Source organism: Cervus elaphus, unplaced genomic scaffold (genome assembly GCF_910594005.1).
Source record: "Cervus elaphus unplaced genomic scaffold, mCerEla1.1, whole genome shotgun sequence".
In the NCBI taxonomy this organism is placed as follows: Eukaryota; Metazoa; Chordata; class Mammalia; order Artiodactyla; family Cervidae; genus Cervus; species Cervus elaphus.
The window spans coordinates 1-9,832 of NW_025316762.1; the positions used below are offsets into that span (position 1 = coordinate 1).

General features: G+C 54.0%; 1 long non-coding RNA gene across 1 annotated transcript; it reads left to right on the forward strand.

Moving 5' to 3' along the window:
- Positions 1 to 5,113: 5,113 nt before the first annotated feature.
- On the forward strand, positions 5,114 to 9,827 carry LOC122691378. Its single transcript, XR_006340402.1, has 3 exons — positions 5,114 to 5,344; positions 7,150 to 7,437; positions 9,801 to 9,827. It is a non-coding gene; the product is annotated as an uncharacterized LOC122691378 (long non-coding RNA).
- The last annotated feature ends 5 nt before the right edge of the window (positions 9,828 to 9,832 follow it).

Consider the following 9,832-nt stretch of genomic DNA (forward strand, 5'->3'; position numbering starts at 1 on the left):
TTTGACCATGGGAAGTCTTCTCACCTCCCAGCCTCCGTGTTCTTACCTATTTAATGGGGCAGTGAAGAGGTTTGCCCAGTGATTATAAATCGGAAGTGTGAACTTCATACCGCGTGTACCTGTGCAAAGGTGAGGCCTTATACCAGCTCCTCCTCTCCCCAGCCCTGCCCTACTCTTGTTCACAGTCAGAGAAAGTGAGGCCCAGAGGAGGCTAGAACTTTACAGAGGCTGCACAGCCCAGGAAACTGGACACCTCTGATGGCCCTTTCCGGGCTCTTCTCCTTCACCCCTCTGGGGTTGGCCCCATCATCTGTAGGGCCCCACCATAGAATGCAGATTGTTCTAGAATTATGATTATTTTAGGACAATGACAGGAGAGCATTAAACCAAGTATGGGGAACTGTGGTCTCCCCAGGCTACACCCCCCTGAGGCCAGCCCTGCACCCACACCCTCGTTCCCTACCTTGGACCATGTGTTTTTTCCATCTAAACGTGTCTGTGACAAGGAGGAGCATTAAGGCGGCCATGCCCTGAGTAGGGACCACCTGGGAAGCATTTTAAGTGCATTTAAGACTGTTTCTGCTCACAATCATCGCCCAACCCACAAATCACTTTTGGCAGCAACAGACCAGGCCCCACATGGATCCTGTAGGACCTGGCTCGGAGATGAGAGCAGGCAGTGCTCTCATCCTGCACGTGAAGTCTGTGTGGTGGTGACTGGACCAGCTCGGAGGTGGGGGCTCCCCTGGAGCTCAAGGCACCTCCCAGCCCCTGGACCATTGAATGTACATGTGCTCAAGGGGGCCCCAGGGGAGGAGCCCTATTCTGGATCTGCTCCTCACTACCTGGTAGGTGGAGTGAGCATCTCGCCCCCGCTTAGAAGACCGATCTGCAAGCCCTACCCCCCATGGGTGGCTCCCAGGGCTGCCAGTTCTTGCACAGCTGACCGAGGCCACAGGGATTATATCCTGAGAGAATAAGAAGGCAAAAGTCGCGATATTCTGCTGATGTGGGTGCAGGCGTCCCACACCATCCTTGACAGTACTCCGGAGACCAGAATGCAGACCTCACTTCTCCACGGAGAGCTCTGGCACACCAAGGAGAGCTGGTGCCAGGCAGGCTGGCAGACACAGGCTGCCCTTGGCTGTGTGCCATCTGGGGGACCCACCCACACCCACCCTGGGCTTTCCCCCTCCCCACCCAACTGAGTCTCCTGCAGCTCTGGGGTTGGGGCCCTGAAGGCAGCATCTCAGATCGCTAGTGGTTGGCGCTCACCTTTCTGCCAGGATGAGAAGGAGGCTGGCAGCACAGAGCCCCCTTCCCATCCAGCATGGTGTCACAAGCCTGGACTGCCACCAGGTCACCACCCTGTCAAGCCACTGGGAAATCTCTCATCTCTTTGTGGCCAGAAAGTCAACCTTCCCGAAAGATGGTGCACCCTCCGGGGCTGCTTTCTACTGCAGGCCAGTGTCCCCTGACTTGCGGTCACTGCCCAGGACTTGGGGTGGGGGTGGAGGGTGGGCACAGTAACCGTGGGTTCTGGACCATGTGACATGGGGTTGAGCAGGCCGGTGAGGGCTATGCTGCTGGAAAGACAGCCCTCCAAATCCCAATCCCCTGGCTGGCTGCACATGTGCCCTCGAGCATACAAACAACTTTCTTTCTGTCCTGCCCAGGTGTCTGTTTGCAAAGCAGTGATCCCATCAGCAGCTCCATCTGGGGCTGCGAAGAAAATGCAGGGTCACCATGTGCCACGGGGCCTGGCCTCGTGCTGTGTGAGTCCACCTGGCCGTGCTCACCCCACTCTGCACCTTTGAGAGGCGGGGTGGGTGAATGCGGTGGGCCAGGTCCTCTGGAGAAGGTGGCAGTGGAGGGAAAAGCAAGCCACTCCTCTTGCTGTCCGCAGGGCTGTGAGCATCAGCTTCTGCGCTCCTTCCCCAGCCCCCCACAGCCCACCCCAGAGCTCCCCCTAGACTCTTTTACTTGCAACCTTCATGGAGTGTTGGAGGGGAAGGAAGCTGGGCTGCTGCTTATGAATCAGGGCACTTGTTTTGGGGGCAGCAGGGCTGTGTCTGGTGTTGACCCCCACTTTGAATCTGCCTTCCCAGACCCGGCCTTACTGGGGCAGGACAGGGGGCCACCGTGGGCTCGGAGCCCTTCTGATTTCCTGTGAGGAGTGCAGACCCAGGTTTATTACTCTGCCAGGACTCTGCCAGGCAGTGCAGTGGGGCTTCAGTGCACTACAGGTGGGGAGCAGCTGCCCCTTCCTCTCGTTGGCTGAGGAAACACCACAGGAACCCTCCTGCCTTTGTCACAAGAGCAGTATGAGCAGTGCTGTAGGGTCCTCTTTGGGACCCCGAACTGTGTACTTCTCAGGAAGCGTGAGCCAGTGGAGTGCATCCTAGCTGTGCAGGAGGATCTGTCAGCTGTGGCCTGTCACTCTGCCCAGCTTGTAAAAGGCCTGCTCCGAGCTAGTGCCATTGGCTGCCTTTTCACAGAAGCATCAAGGCCAGTCTTGAGGCCATTTGGGGCTGACACAGTTCTCTGAGCTGCCACCCATCCCTGCTAGGGTTGGCTACTAAATCCCGAAGAAATGAACACTCTGAGTGTATCTGAGAGGCAGTCCATGTCCTCGTGGCCAGTTGGGAGGCTGTGGGACAGGAGGGTGGCATCCAGCCATGTGTGGGTGGCTCCTGTCGTGGTCTCTACCAGTGAGACCCCCGGCAAGGGAAGTCAGGTCTCAGTGCTCCCTCCCCAGAGTTCCCCAGAGTGACTTCTTCCTAGGGCTCCTGGAGCTGCCACCCCCTTGGATGGCAGGCAGCATGATGCTCTGGGTGGATCCCTTCCCCCAAGAGGTGGCAGGGCAGGAAGGCCACACGCAGAGCCTGACTTGGGCACAGGGCCAGCTCCTTGGAGTTCAGCTGCCCTTCCCAGTACCTCACCTGCAGAGACCCAGTGATTCTGGGTCCCACTCCAGGGACAGCACTCCTAGGGAGCAGTTTTCCGAAGGTCTAATAAGTCAGCTCCGTACCTGCAGCCCCCTCCTTCCATCTCCTGTCTTTAGTGCCGGGTGTGCAGTAGCCTTTGACTACTGGCCAGAGCATCTCTCCCCTCCATCCTCTCTGCCTTACTTACCTTTGTCCTTAGCCCCATTTGTCTTTTCCCTCCTTCCCTCTCTCTCCCTGTTTCTCTTCCTGTTCCCTCCCTCTCCTGCTGGCTCCGTGGTCCAGCCTGTTTGGCAGGGCAGCACCCACACTGGTGGGTGGGACCCAATCAATGCACACTTCAAGTTGGCATTCCCAGCGGGTTGCCTTTGAAGTCATCCTTGGGAAGCCTGGCACAGTGCTGGCAACCTTCCAGTTTTCTTCTGTTTCACCACTTTGGGATCCAAAAGGTCTTCACCAGTTCTCCTCACCTGACTCTAGTTGGCTCTTGATTGTTTCCCACACACAAGTGTGTCTTCAAGGACCCAGGCAGCCCCAGGGTATCTTCCACTGGTGTGGAGTGGACCAACCACTCATCTTGGTGGCTGCAAGAGAAGCAGAATGTAGGTGGAAACAAATTGATTGAAAAGAGAAATCGCTCACACACAAGTACAATGTTTCTCATGTTTGCTTTGTGTGTTAGTATTTTTTATGCTTTGTAGAGAATATTGGCAGGTTTTCAGTTTTTTTTTAAAGCATCACCTGCCCATTTATCCATCTTTTTAAAATTTCTTACTATTTAAAAATAACTGTTTATGATGCAAAATGTTGAACATACACCAAGTCAAGAGAGTAGTAGGATGAGTGCCCCATTGGTTCACCCAGCGTGGCCATGGTCAGCATCCCTCTTCCTCATGGCATTTACAGCTCTACCCACAGCCTCTCAGTGATAAATTTAGGCCACAATTACATACGTTGAAATGCACAAATCTTGGCTGTATGTTGTTGACAAATGGATGTCCCTGTGTGACCCACACCCCATCAAGATATGAAACATGTATGTTTCCCAGAATATGCCCCCTGCTTTTCCAGTCTATTACCTCCCCTACCCCCAGCTGGTACCCAGTTTGATTTCTGTCACCTAAAATCAGTCTGGAATGGTGCCATGTGATTCTTTTGTGCTGCTTCTTCCACTTAGCAGGATGTCTATGAGATGTGTCCAGGCTGTCGTGTGTATCAATAGTTTGTGCCCCATCCTAACTGCATAGGGTTCCATGGTGTGATGGACTGAGGTTTGTTATCTGATAACCTGCTGGAACACATCTGGGTTCTTCCCAGTTCTTGGCTCTGTGAATAACCCCAGCATTTGTGAACAAGTCACTAGACGGACATATGTTTTCATTTTTCTCAGATAAATGGAGTGGAATTTTTCGGTACTATGGTAGGAGCATGTTTGACTTTAGATGAAGATTTTGTTACTTACAGGGGCTTCCCAGGTGGAACTAGTGGTAAAGAACCCACCTGCCAATGCAGGAGGTGTAAGTGATGCAGGTTCAATCCTTGAGTCGGTAAGATCTCTTAGAGGAGGGCATGGCAACCCACTCCAGTATTCTTGTCTGGAGGATTCCAAGGACAGAGGAGACTGGAGGGCTATAGTGCATAGGGTTACAAAGAGTTGGACACGACTGAAGTGACTTAGCATGCACGAATGTTGTTACTTATAAAGTGCTCTAGTTCATCTTTGGGGACCCCTGCCTGCTCTGCTTGTCTGGCAGCGTCTTGTACACTTCAAAACTCTGGCTCCAGGTGATTTGCTCAGAAGCTTGGGTGAAAGCCGAGTGGTTTACGTGCTTATCTATCTCAGGTAATCGAGGATGATATTGCAACTGTTTATGCTTCCTCACTTCCTCCTTTTTCTGTTTTAAAGCAGTGTATTTGCAGCTAGTGTTTAGCTATACAGATAACTGTGTGTTGATGTTCTTAGGAATACAGATGAGAAAGACCTAAGTTTTCTTTTTTGGCCCACAAGGAAGCTATTACTAAAATGTGAAGTTAGGCCGCTGGGAAAGGTGATCTGCCTGGGAGGGCTGCTGGGCTCTGCACCGTGGTCGTCCCTCAGTCCCTCCTTCCCTCACGTGTTTCCCTGCCTCCCACAGCCCCGCTGGGACTCTACTTCTCCAGGGACGCTTACTGGGAGAAGCTATACGTGGACCAGCCGGCCGGCACGCCCCTGCTCTATGTCCATGCCCTGCAGGACGTGCCAGAGGAGATGCCCAGCTTCCGCCTGGGCTAGCACCTCTACAGCGCCTACCACACGCGGCTGCACGAGAATGACTGGGTCCGCATCCAGGAGGACACGGGGCTTCTCTACCTTAACCAGAGCCTGGACCACAGCTCCTGGGAGAAGCTCAACATCCGCAGTAAGGGGGCGGCCCTGACCCCACCCCCACATGCCTCATTACCCACCCCGCCCTGCCCTCACCTGGTCCTTCCTTAGAGCCCATCACACAGCTCCTACGACTCCTGCTGTGTAAGAGTGGAGCAAGTGAGATGGGGCTGGCCTGTCCTCTTTGTCCAGCCCGTGAGGGAGCCAGGATGAGCTTGAGGACCACTGATGACCCTCAGGCCTCCTGAGGCTGTTGGGATTTTGGAGAACTTATGTGGAGGACTTGAGGGGCTCTCTCCATGCTGGCTCCAAATGTCTTCCAGTTGGATTAACAGAGATGTGGGGTTGTGAGAGAAGAGTTAAGAAAGGCTAGAGACATCCCAAGATCTTGATTTAGTGGATGATCTGGAACTTGGTGGAGAAGCAGCTGTTTGCACAGAAAGCCCACCTTACCATCAGCAGCAGGCTGCTCTTGGCACCTGGTGAGGACTGGGGCCTGGTGCCGGGGAGGAAAGTGGAGCAGGAGGAAGGCCTGGACGGCTTCTCAGAGCAGGGGTCCAAGCTGGAGTGAAGGCCATGTGTGACCCTGGTACTGGGAGGAGGTTGTTTGTGGAGCAGAGTTCTGCCTTGTGGCACCAAATGGTGATCACAACCCCACCTCTTGCTCTATAGACATGGCCTCCCTGGGCCCTCACGCCAGCTCTGAGCTCCTGTGAGTGCTGAGAGGCAGACACTCTGCTGTGAACAGTACTGCCAGAGTGAAATTTGCCAAGGGTCTGAGTTTCATAGGAGGCCTGTTCTGTTCGTGATTGGAGAGCAGCCTCATGCACCTGCCAGCTCTAGTCAGGAGAGAAATCACAGTAATTAGAACAGAGAAAGTTTATACGGAGAATTATTAACCACAGCAGGGGACTGGAGCAACAGAGGACAGGCTAGTAAGAAGCAGAGAACTGATGAATATGGGAGGAGTAGATGTAGCAGGGGGGACACTTACCTAGAGCTAAGATAGAAGGCCCAGGAAGAGCCCCCGCCCCAGCTGAGATCCAGATGGGTTGGACGGGGGTTGCTATGGTGCCTCCATGATGGAATTTGCCAGAAATCCCCTCTCTAGGTGCTGGGGAAGTCTGTGTCTCTGCAGGGGTGGCATGGAATTCCCTGGGGGTCCCGTGGTTAGGACTCTGAGCTTTCATTGTTGAGGTCTTGGGTTCAGTCCCTGGTCAGGGAACTAAGATCCCACAAGCAGCAACACTGGCAAAAATAGAATAGAATAAGTGTTTTATTTATTTTTAATTGAGGGATAATTACAGTATTGTGTTGGCTTCTGCCATACATCACAATGAATCAGCCATAGGTATACATATGTCCCCTCCCTCTTGAACCTCTCTCCCCCCTCCCACCCAATTCCACCCCTGTAGTGTTTTTAAAAGTGAGAAAAGAAAGAAAGTGGTTGGGGTAGTGGGTGAGGGAGGGAAGGGAGGTCACCTGAGGTGCCAAGAGCCTGCCTTGGGGAAGCACTCCATCTTAGACCCAGGGTTCAGCGCACCTCTCTGAGGAAGGGTATTTGAACTGAGATTTGGAATAATCAGAGAGATGGACCTGTGAGGCACCCCCCAGGATGAGGGAGCAGAGCCATAGGGCCCTGAGGCTGCCAGATCCCAAGTCCAGGGCCGTAGGGGGCAAGCAGGAGGTAGGGGGCAGGGCGGGGTTCCCAGCAGAGCCCTGCTAGCCTTGGTGAGGACTAGGCTTTGCACCAGCCCGGAGCTCCTGCCCTCTCCCCATTCAGATCCCAGCTGGGCAGGTGTGGCTGACACCCTGGCGGGGCCTGACTTGTCTCTGCAGAGGGCGGCTTCCCGCTGCTTACCATCTACCTGCGGGTCTTCCTGTCACCCACATCCCTACGTGAGGGCGAGTGCCAGTGGCCAGGCTGTGCCCGAGTGTACTTCTCCATCATCAATGCCTCCTTCCCAGCTTGCGGCGCCCTCAAGCCCCGGGAGCTCTGCTTCCCTGAGTCAGGCCTGTCCTTCCGCATCCGGGAGAACAGGCCCCCTGGCACCTTCCACCAGTTCTGCCTGCTGCCCGTGCAGTTCCTCTGCCCCAACGTCAGTGTGGCCTACAGGCTCCTGGGAGGTGAGTGCCAGCCGCATGGAGCCTTCCTCGATGCCTGCCGAGTGCCAGGCATGGCCCTGCAGTTCCTCTACATGAGCCGTCCAAGTTGACTACACCACCCCATCATCCATTCATTCAGAGGTCCACGTGTATCTCATGTATGCTGGCCACAGGCCAGGCATGGTTCTAGGGACCAGGGATGAAACAGTGAACAAGTTCAGGCCCAAATCCTGCCTGTCTGGACCTTCAATGCCTGGGGCAGGTGGAGACCACACAGGCGCTAAGGACGTTGGGTGGCCTCTGAAGGGACCAGGTGGGAGGTAATGCTGAGAAGGCACGGACTGGTGGAGACCACTGTCCTAAATCAGGTGGCTGGAGCAAGGTAAAGGAGGGTGCCCAGCAAGCAGGGCGAGCTCATTCAAAAGTGCGGAGGGGGAGGTGCGGCTGGAGGGGAGGGCAGAGGCTGCTGAGGGCAGAAAAATGCAAGGGAGGGGGCAGGACTTCCTGATGAGGGGACTAGGGAGCCATAGAAGGTGTTTTCAGGAGTGGGGGGAGGGTGTCATTGACAGGATATAACTTACTTTAAAAGGTTAGTCGGGCTGATGTGTTCGAAATGATTTGGGGCGAGTGGTTTGGAGGAAGCAGGAAAACTATGAAGAGGCAGGAGACATCCTTGAGTGAGAGGATGAGGACTGGGGTTGAGGGTGAAAGCCTTTAGGCCACAAGAAGCAGGCAGATTCTGGGCATGTTTTTGCAGGAAGATCCAGCAAGATTTTCTGGGGAGTTGAATGTGGGGTGTTGAGAGATTCACAAGGGGACCAAGCATGGTTCCAGGATTCCGCCTGAGCCACTGTAAGGACAGTGGACCTTGTCACAAGATAGTCCTACCACACGATGGCCCTGGGGAAGCCACATGGATATGGGGTAGGGGAAGGGCACTGGATCCGAGTGGAGATGAGAGAAGGCAACTGAGCCGCTGTGTGTGAGGTGCCATTGGACAGTTTAAAGGGGACTTAAAGGGGACACTTTTATGCTGGATGGCTGGTAAGTGAAGCCTGGATTCCCCCCAGGTTGATGGCACCCACACATGGTCATAACGTTAAAGGAGCACTCAGTAGTGTAAGGAAAGTAGTCACTCACACTTCCACATCCCTTCATTTATCCTGCCACAGGGATGGATGTCTTTGTACAAAATTGTCCCCAAAGCATATGGTTTAGTGTGCTGCCTTTTTCGCTTAAAAAGAAAAGCCATTTTTGTAACCATAAGCAATACAGGGAAATGTGTAGTTCACATGTAATATGTGGCTCTGATGTGATTTTCCACCAAGTGGAGTTGACAGCCCTCCTGAGGTTGGCTATGGGGTGGTCACTGTTGACCTTCAAGCGTTCAGCTTTTCCCCCTTTCTGGGTCCTTTCTGGAGGATGAATTCGAGGACAGGCTTGGGTTGAAGAGTATATTGTTATTACTGGTCCTCCCCTCACCAGGTTGCAGTTAGTCATTGAACTTACAGCAGTGTCTGGCGATGAACACACACAGCATCTCATCTTCTGGGGCTTCCCTGGTGGCTCAGCTGATAGAAAATCTACCTGCAGTGTGGGAGACCTGGGTTCAATCCCTGGGTTGGGAAGACCCCCTTGGAAAAGGGAACGGCTACCCACTCCAATATTCTGGCCTACAGAATTCCATGAACTGTATAGTCCATGGGGTCGCAGAGTCAGACATGACTGAGCAACTCTCACTTCACTTCATCTTCTGGCGAGGAAGCTGAAGAACAGAGACAGAACCATCAGCCTCAGGCCACGCAGCCTGCAGGTGTATAGGGCAGGGATCCAAACCAGGCAGTCAGAAATATTTGTGTGTTAACATGAAATTACACCAGATGTCCCCAATGTTGGTTTTCAAGTGGTGGAATTGTGGCTTTTTTCTCACATTCTCTAAAATGAGCATGTCTTGCTTCCACAGTTAAGAAAATTCCTGACAGTTTTTCAGATACCAGCAAACGCTAGGAGCTGGATCTCTGGGCCTGCAGCGTGACTGGTGCCAGCCCTCGCCACAGAGGAGGCAGGCAGGGTGTGTGAAGGGGTGTGCCCTCCTAGGTGATTGGGTTGAGGACCTGAGGCAGACCTCCTGGTCCCTGCTCTTCCCTATCAGCACCAGTGCAGGCTGCAGGCACAGTGATGCTCAGAGCATAATCTCCACTGCAAACTGTGCTTGGAGGCTGTGCTCCACTGTGGAAGCTGAAGAGGGGCCACGGCCCAGGCCCAGCATGCACCCCAGCTCTGTCTCCTCTTGCACACTGCTCCCTGTGGGGCCCTGAGGAAGGCAGCTCACCCTCCCCTCAGCTCAGGGTCATCCTGGGGTTGCTGGTCTGTTTGGTGCTCAGGTGAGAGTCTGCCTTTCCGCTGCGATCTGGAC